Source organism: Phyllostomus hastatus, unplaced genomic scaffold (assembly GCF_019186645.2).
Source record: "Phyllostomus hastatus isolate PE091 unplaced genomic scaffold, TTU_PhHast_1.1 phas_scaffold_60, whole genome shotgun sequence".
In the NCBI taxonomy this organism is placed as follows: Eukaryota; Metazoa; Chordata; class Mammalia; order Chiroptera; family Phyllostomidae; genus Phyllostomus; species Phyllostomus hastatus.
In genome coordinates this window covers 4085850-4095058 of record NW_025334038.1, presented here as the reverse complement: position 1 = coordinate 4095058, position 9209 = coordinate 4085850, and the positions used below count along the sequence as shown (strand labels likewise).

The window sequence follows — 9209 nt, the reverse complement described above, 5'->3', positions numbered from 1 at the left end:
AATATTTATTTATTTATTAAATTATTTTATTGTTCAATTACAGTTGTTTATATTTTACTCCCACCACTCCCCCTCATCCCAGCCAAACCCACCTCCCTTCCTTGCTTCCACCCACCCCCTTGGTTTTGTCCATGTGTCCTTTATAGTGGTTCCCTAAAACCCTCCTCCTCATATCCCCTCCCACCTCCCCTCTGGTTACTGTCAGATTGTTCTTAATTTTAATGTCTCTGGTTATATTTTGCTTACTCTTTGCTTTTGCTGATTATGTTCCTGTTAAAAGTGAGATCATATGGTATTTTTCCCTCACTGCATGGCTTATTTCATTTAGCATATTGCTCTCCAGTTCCACCCATGCTGTCCCAAAGGGTAGGAGCTCCTTCTTTCTTTCTGCTGCATAATATTCCATTGTATAAATGTACCAGAGTTTTTTGATCCACTCATTTACTGATGGGCACTTAGGTTGCTTCCAGCACTTGGCTATTATAAATTGTGCTGCTACAAACATTGGGGTGCATAGGTTCTTTTGGGTTGGTGTCTCAGGGTTCTTAGGGTATAATCCCAGCGGTAGAATTGCTGGGCCAAAAGGCAGTTCCATTTTTAGATTTTTGAGGAAATTCCATACTGTTTTCCACAATGGCTGCACCAGTTCGCATTCCCACCAACAGTGCACTAAGGTTCCCTTTTCTCCACATCCTCTCCCACACTTGTTTGTTGAATTTATTCAAGTGAATTTATTCATAAACAAGTTGATGGTGGCCATTCTCATTGGCATGAAGTGGTATCTTGTTGTGGTTTTAATTTGCATCTCTCTGATGGCTAGTGATGCTGAACATTTTTTTGTATGTCTCTGGGCCCTCTGTATGTCCTCCTTGGAGAAGTGTCTGTTCAAGTCTTTTGCCCATTTTTTAATTTTTGTCTTCCTGGAGTGGAGTTGTGTGAGTTCTTTGGAGATCAAACCCTTGTCTGAGGTGTCATTAACAAATATGTTTTCCCATATAGTTGTTCTCTTTTGATTTTAATGCTTGTTTTCTTTAGCCATGCAGAAGCTTTTTATGTTGATGAGGTCCCATTTGTTTATTCTTTCCTTTATGTCCCTTGCTCTAGGGGATATGTTGGTGAAAATACTGCTGCGTGGTATGTCTGAGATTTTCCTGCTGATGTTTTTCTCTAGGACTTTTATGGTGTCATGACTTATATTTAAGTCTTTTACTCACCTTAAATTTATTTTTGTGTATGGTGTAAGTTGGTGCTTGAGTTTCATTTTTTTTGCATGTAGCTGTCTAGATTTTCCAACACCATTTGTTGAAGAGCGTATTTTTACTCCATTTTATGCTTCTTCCCCCTTTGTCAAATATTAATTGACAATAGATACTTGGGTTTATTTTCAGGCTCTCTCTTCTATTCCATTGGTCAATTTGTCTGTTCTTATGCCAGTACCAGGCTGTTTTGATTACAGTTGGCTTGTAATAGTTTGATATCAGGTACTGTGATCTGTCCTACTTTGTTCTTCTTTTCTAAAATTGCTGCAGCTGTTCAGGGTCATTTATGTTTCCATATAAATTTCTGAAATATTTGTTCTATATCTGTGGGATATGTCATTGGTATTTTAATAGGGATTTCATTGAATCTATACATTTCTTTGGGTAGTATGGCCATTTTGATGATGTTAATTCTTCCAATCCAGGAGCATGGTGCATGCTTCTATTTGCTTGTGTCTTCCTTGATTTCTTTCTTCAGTGTTGTGTAGTTTTCTGAGTACAGGTATTTTACCTCCTTGGTTATGTTTATTCTGAGGTAATTTATTTTTCTTGTTTCTATGCTATTCAATGAACTTTCAAATCATTCTATGTGTCTTCCTCTCTAGATTTTTGACCGCACACAAGTTTTGAGGCATTGCTGATCGATCATATCGAAAGCTCCTTTCAAATCATTCTTCAATTCCTTGTTAACTTCTGGTGTGAGGATCTCTATTTTCCTTAAACATTAATTAGCATTGTAATCAGTTTCTCCAAATAGTCATATTTGTGTTCCTCTTTCAATCTTCTGGTAACCTCTTGCCTTGAAAGAGTCATGAGTAATTTTTCCTCTACCAGTACAAGTTCTAATACTGGACTTAAGTTAATGGCTCTGGTCCTCTTCTTTGCCTGTATCTTTTTGCTACATCTTTCATTATTTGCTTACTCTTCTTGTTTTGCAAGTTCACTATGCTTGAAAAATTTTTTTTTCCACCAACAGGTTTCCGTCTTCTACCAGTTGCCACTTCTGGAGGAACTCTGACTTCAGAATGTCCATGGCTTTGCCCAGGTTTAAGCTTGAGTTTTATTCTATGGCTCTTTGGGCCAAGCTTCATCCTCCTGGGCACAATGAACCCACATAAAATGTGAACCCCAGTACTGGAAGACAAAACTGACAGGCACTTTCAGTGGAAGCTGAGGTGATCCACTTTTTAAAATATTTAAACATCTCTAAAATCAAGATGTACATTATAACCTATGACATTTGACATTGTCAACCAGGTAGCATTCAAGACAAAATTTGTCTTTAACTGAAGAAGCATGAACTTTGTTATCACTATCTCCAGTTTGATTGAGTTATGTGCATGGTTGACATTAAATTTATTGAGCTTAGTTGTCATTTAAAAATATTTGAAAAGATTTCACTATGATATAAAAATTATGGTAAAGGCAGATATCCTGGAAACAAAGTAATGGGACAAAAAAGCAAAGCAGCTACTCATCATTGGCAAATGGCCACAATTCCACATCTTGCAATATGAATACCAAGTGCTTTGTGAGGTTTCAGAAAGAAAGGGACCCACAAGTGCATGAATCTGTGAAAAATATGTCCCTTAGATATGAGCAAAAAGTCCATCTAACATAGGCCAAGCAATGAAGCCCTAGGCAAGAGAAATTGCTGAGTCTCAAAAGGAAATGCAAAGCAATACAGGCTGATGTATTTAATAACTGATTCAAGCTGGATGTTATTCAATCAAGAAAATATCAGCATGAAAGTTGAAGAGTACATGCTAGAAGCTCAGAAAAAAAATCCAGCAAAATAATGGAGTACTGTTTAAGAAATGCTGCCTCATCAATGCACTTGATGACAAAGAGGGTGATACTGTGTGGAAAACACAAATACTGACTCTCAAGTCAGACTCTGAAGATGAAGAAATTTTGGAAATATCTTATGTCACTTTTTCCTGTATGTGCAATATTAATAGGTGATAAAAATCTGGGCAAACATGTCCAAAAGATCTCTTTCACTGAGCTTAAAAATAAACAACACTAAGTATTAAAAAAATTGTGTTATACTTAGATATAAATAAAGGTGCAACCTAAAGTTAGTTGAGGTAACAGAAGTGATTCTCTTCATTAGATTGTTGTTTAACCTTTTACTGAAACTGAACTGGCCTTATGAATAGCTTTGAGAGAGAGAACATAAGAAAGAGTTGATTCCAGGCCTAGCCTTTAAGATACCTGTCACCTTTAACTTTTTTCAACACCATTCTGAAAAGAAGCTAGCCTAGTGTACAGGCAAAGAGAGTCCATCAAGGGGAGAAAGGAAGTGCCTCAGTGATTACCAGCATCATATGTCAGATATGTGAGAGAGGCCTTATTGGCTGTTCCAGCCTAAGCTGAATACAACTGCAAGAGTAATCTCAGCTAACACCACATGGTGCAGAACCAACCAGCTGAGCCCAGCCAACCCACAACATTGTGAATAATACATTATTATTGTTTTGTTTTTAATAGTAGTAAATTCTTATTGTATTATTAAGTTTTTCAAGGATGATTTTTTTATGTAACAATAGGTAATTAAAAGGAGTTGGTACTATCACAAAACTGTCAAATATGTACTTTGGCTTTGGGGCAGAATACCAAAGGAGGCTGCACCAGCAGCAAGGATATTGTAAAAGAGCAACAAAAAGTCTCTTTTGAGGCAGAAAAATGAGGGTAGAAAAATGGTGAACATTCACTGTAAGTATTGTTATTGAAGGTTGGGAAAAATGGGAACAGTATTATGTAGAAGGAGAACTATGAACAAGACTGCCACCTGAAGTAAATTGGAAAAAGAAATATTACCAGGTAAATTTGTGGATATAGCTAAGAATATTTCCAGGTAGACTACTTAAAAGTACCAGCTTCTTTTAGAAACATATAATAAAGTGTTATAAGAAAAAACTGAGTTAAAAAGTAAGCTGTTTAGTTTTTAAGCATAATTTAGAAGAGACTTGGAGGACTCAGGACATTTTCTTCACTGCACAAAATATTTTCAAAGTAAGAAATGGCCTTATAGGAAAGAAAAATCTAGATTACTTCCAGTAAAAGTGTCCTTAGCCTCAAAATTAAATCAAGTATATTAAAATACACAAAAATTAAAAAAAATACTCTTTGTTTAGAACTTAGAAAGATTTAAAGTAGTACTTGGTAGACCTTTCAACTAAAAAAAGGGCTTCCAAAAATCTTAAGTAGTATTTCTCAGAATGAATTTTGAATGTGACTTAGAATAAAGCCAATAAAATTTATAGAAAACTGAGTTTTTAAGAGGATTGTATTAGTGAAAATGATACCAACTTGATATAAAGGGGGCAGAGCAGCTAATAGTGAAAAGAAAATTCTGGACTTCCAATTTTCTACAAGAAGTTTGAAAGAGCTATTCTGCTGAAAATAATTGCATTTCTTGTAAGGGTATAGCCAAGAGCCCAGAAGTAGAGAACCAAACTCCAGGGGCAAAATAGATACTTAACTGAGGAATATTTTCTCCCTTAAATTGGAGAACTGACATGTGTCCAGCTGGATTTCAAAATTACTAAGGACTAGTTAATATTACATGCCTTTTATGTGTATAATGGTAAAATATACATAACATAAAATTGACCCTTTAGTCATTTTAAGTGTATAATTCAGTGGCATTAAATATATTCACATTGTTCATCTCCAGAACTTTCTCATTATCTCAAACTAAAGCTCTATATTTATCAAACAACAAATGGAGCTGAATTATGTCCCCATTTCCCTCTCTCTCCAGCCCAGTAACCACTTTTGAGTCTATGAATTTCACCGTTTTAGTATCTCATACAAATGGAATCATAAAATATTTGTCCTTTTGTGTCTGGCTTATTTCACTTAGCATAATGTTTTGAAGGTTTATTCATGTTGTAGGATGTAACAGAATGTCATTCCTGAGTTTCAGGGGGAAGATAGTGGTGAGGTAGGTGGGAGCTGAACCCATTTGCTTGCACACCCAGTTGGGGACACCTAACCAATCTTCTGAGGAACAGAGTGAACAGCCAACAGAGTTCCAGCTGATAGGCAGTTTGGAAGCCAAAGCTTGCAGAAGACATTTAAAAACAGATGGTAAGAAGATTTTGTAGTCCAACAAGAGGGTCCTCAGGTCCTGCCCTGGAGACAGTGGCTGCTGCAGCAGCTTTGGAGTAGAGCTGGGTCAGTGATTGTGACTTTGCAGCTCCCTTGCCTCTGAAAGAAGACCCATGCCAGGAAAGACCTGGATGCTTAAACTCTCTGGGAGGATAAAGACACAGTAAGAGACACACAGCTAGTGGCATATCCAGAATGGCACAGTACCAGAGAAATTGGGAAACTGGATGACAACTGGAGCTGAGAAAAGATGTGCTGTGACTGGCCATGACCCAGATAGTCTCTGGCCTGGTCAGAGAGTTCACTTTACTATCCTTCAGAACTTGCATTTTATTTTTTATTTTATTTTTTGTTATTTTTATTTTTTTATTTCTCCTCTTTCTGTTTTTGTTTGTTTGATATCATTGCTTGCTCTTCTTTCCTTTCCCCTTCATATTTCATTTTAATTTTTCTTCTTTCACTTTACTCATATCCTCAAAACATACTACACTTGATCTTTTACTTTTTATGCCTTTTATTCAAATTATATATTTTTAATCATATTATTGTTATTCCAAATCCCACACAGCACTCTACCCTGGTCTTAATCCATTTTGTCATCTTCCTGAGCTTAATTACTGTTGTGGTTAACTTTATACTCACACACTATGCCAAGTTTCTATACTTTACTCTCACTATATCTCACCATCTAACTTCACATAAGTGCTGTTTTCTAAAATCAGCTCATATTCTTTCTCCCTTCTAACAAGAGTCTTACCCCTTTTTCATATTTTATGAAAAGTGGCTAGTTGGGTGAAATACCACCATTATTCTGTACTTTTCCAAAAAACCTCCTATCTGTTCTCTGCTTGTTAGTACTTTAAATCTCATAGAATACACTCCCCCTGTCTAACCCATTTTCACCTTCACCCTGCCCCTGATTACATATAAGACAAGGTGGGAATTGTGAGTACCAGTAAACCTGCTGGATGGGAGAACCCACCAACAAAGAAGCCACCAACAAGTAAAGCCCAAGTATAAAAAGAGAGTCCAACAAATGGAAGGAAGGGTAAACCTAGAGTATCTAGCCAAAGAGATCAAAGAGAGCAATACTGAGTCACATAGAATTCCTTCCACAGAAGTTCACTCTATGAAGATAGCCAGCAAAGCACAACACTGGGAATCACAGAAGCAAACAAAGAGTCACCTCAAGTGAGGAGACAGAGAATCCGCAATCAAAAGGAATGGAAGACTCCCCAATAAAAGAGCTAAATGAAATGGAGGTAAGCAAACTATCAGATATAGAATTCAAAAGAATGGTGATAAGGATGCTCAAGGAACTCAAGATAACTACAAGGAACTCAGTGGAAACAACAACAGTGTGAAAAAGGAAATAGAAACTATAAACAAGAACCAGGAAGAAATGAAGAATATAATTTCTGAGATAAAAAATGCACTAGAAGGAATTACAAGCAGGCTGGATGGGGCAGGGGCCTGAATTAACAAACTGAAAGACAAGGTAGAAAGAAACACCCAGGGAGAGCAGCTACCTGAAAAAAAGATGCAAAAAAATATGAAGATACCTTAAGGGAACTGCAAGACAACATGAAATGCAACAACATGCAAACCATAGGAATACTAGAAGGAGAAGAAAAGGAGCAAGGATAGAAACTCTGTTTGAAAAATAAGGACAAAAAACTTCCTGAACCAGGAGTAGGGAAAAGCCATGCTTAATGTTCTTTTCTTAGATAAGAAAAGGAAGCACTTAGGAAGCACAGAGGGTCCCAAACAAGATGACTCCAAAAAAGCCCTCCAAGATACATCACAATTATAACCCCAAGTTTTTTTTTTGTTTTTTGTTTTTTTGTTTTTCTTATCGAGAAGGAGGATTTTATTTTTCTTCTAAATAGAAAACTTTGTACATAAAATGTTGATATTCTCAGTTGAAATATCCGGTGAAGTCTAACATTATTATTTTTTAAAATATATTTTATTGATTATGCTATTACAGTTGTCCCATTTTCCCCTCTTCACTCCCCTCCACCCTGTACACCCTCTCCCACCCACATTCCCCCCTTTAGTTCATGTCCATGTGTCATACTTATAAGTTCTTTATCTTCTACATTTCTCATACTATCCTTACCCTCCCCCTATCTATTTTCAACCTACAATCTATGCTAGTTATACTCTATGCCTTTTCCCCCTCTCTCCTCCTCCCACTCCCCTGTTGCTAACCCTCCATGTGATTTCTATTTCTGTGGTTCTGTTCCTGTTCTAGTTGTTTGCTTAGTTTCTTTTGGTTTTGCTTTAGGTGTGTTTGTTAATAATTGTGAGTTTGCTGTCCTTTTACTATACATGTTTTTTCTTAATATTCTTTTCTTAGATAAGTCTCTTTAACATTTCATAAAATAAGGGCTTGGTGATGATGAACTCCTTTAACTTGACCTTATCTGAGAAGCACTTTATCTGCCCTTCCATTCTAAATGAGAGCTTTGCTGGATAGAGTAGTCTGGGATATAGGTCCTTGTCTTTCATGACTTGGAATATTTCTTTCCAGCCCCTTCTTGCCTGTAAGGTCCCTTTTGAGAAATCAGCTGCCAGTCTGATGGGAACTCCTTTGTAGGTTACTGTCCCCTTATCTCTTGCTGCTTCTAGGATTCTCTCCTTCATTTTTACCTTGGCTAATGTAATTATGATGCGCCTTGGTGTGTTTCTTCTTGGGTCCAACTTCTTTGGGGCTCTCTGAGCTTCCTGTATTTCCTGGAAGTCTATTTCCTTTGCCAGACTGGGGAAGTTCTCCTTTATTATTTGTTCAAATACATTTTCAATCTGTTGCTCTACCTCTTCCCCTTCTGGTACCCCTATAATTCAGATGTTGGAACGTTTAAAGGTCCTGGAGGTTCCTAAGCTTCTCCTCGTTTTTTTGAATTCTTATTTCTTCATTATTTCCTGTTTGGTTTCTTTCTTCTTCCTTCTGGTCCACTCTGTTGTTTTGAATCCCAGTTTCCCTCTCATCACTGTTGGTTCTCTGTGCATCTTCCTTCATCTCTTTTATGGTAACCTACATTTTTTCATCTAATTTGCACCCAAAGTCAACCAATTCTGTGAGCTTCCTGATCACCAGTGTTTTGAACTGTGCATCTGATAGGTTAGCTATTTCTTGGTCGTTCAAAAGGATGAGTTTTGGGCCACTGATTTGTTCTTCTATTTGAGCCATCACTCTCTCTTTTTTCCCTGTCTGGTCACTCTTGTTACAGTGAGATGCTGAGCCTTAGGTGTTCACCGGGGCTGGGCACCCCAGTTGCTAGGTTGTGACGTTGTATGTGGGGGCGGGAGTGGGGGCAGGAGGGAACAATGGTGGCAGCCCCACCCTGGGATCTCAGTCCCTTCCCTGGGATTCTGGGCTGCGCGCTCTGTCCTGGTCCACAATTGCAGCCTCACTGGGTCCGCCAGTTGTCGCTTGTGTACTCAGGGTCCACCTGCTGCACACCCCAGATGGCTTACTCACTCCTGGTTGGCTTAGGGGCCCAGCTTTCCCCAAACTCCAAACTCCACATGCTGTGACCCACATGCTCATCTCCACCCCTCTTACTGGTCTGGATGTAAGGGTCTACTTCAACTTCTTGGCTGTCTGACTTCCATTCAGATAAATTGTCAGTTCTGGGTGTTATTCTGCCTCTAAATTGTTGTTCTAATCTTGTTTGTGTGTGGAAGCACAGTGTGTCCACCTATGCCTCCATCTTGCTGGAAGTCCAAAACCCCAAGTTTTAAAGACAAAGAAATAATCTTAAAAGCAGCAAAGGAGAAACAAGAAGTAACATACAAGGGAACTCTGATAAGGCTAGCAGCTAA

General features: G+C 37.9%; 1 pseudogene; it reads right to left on the bottom strand.

The window, feature by feature from the left end:
* Window positions 1-1823: 1823 nt before the first annotated feature.
* On the bottom strand, window positions 1824-2292 carry LOC123810271 (annotated as a pseudogene).
* Window positions 2293-9209: the final 6917 nt, after the last annotated feature.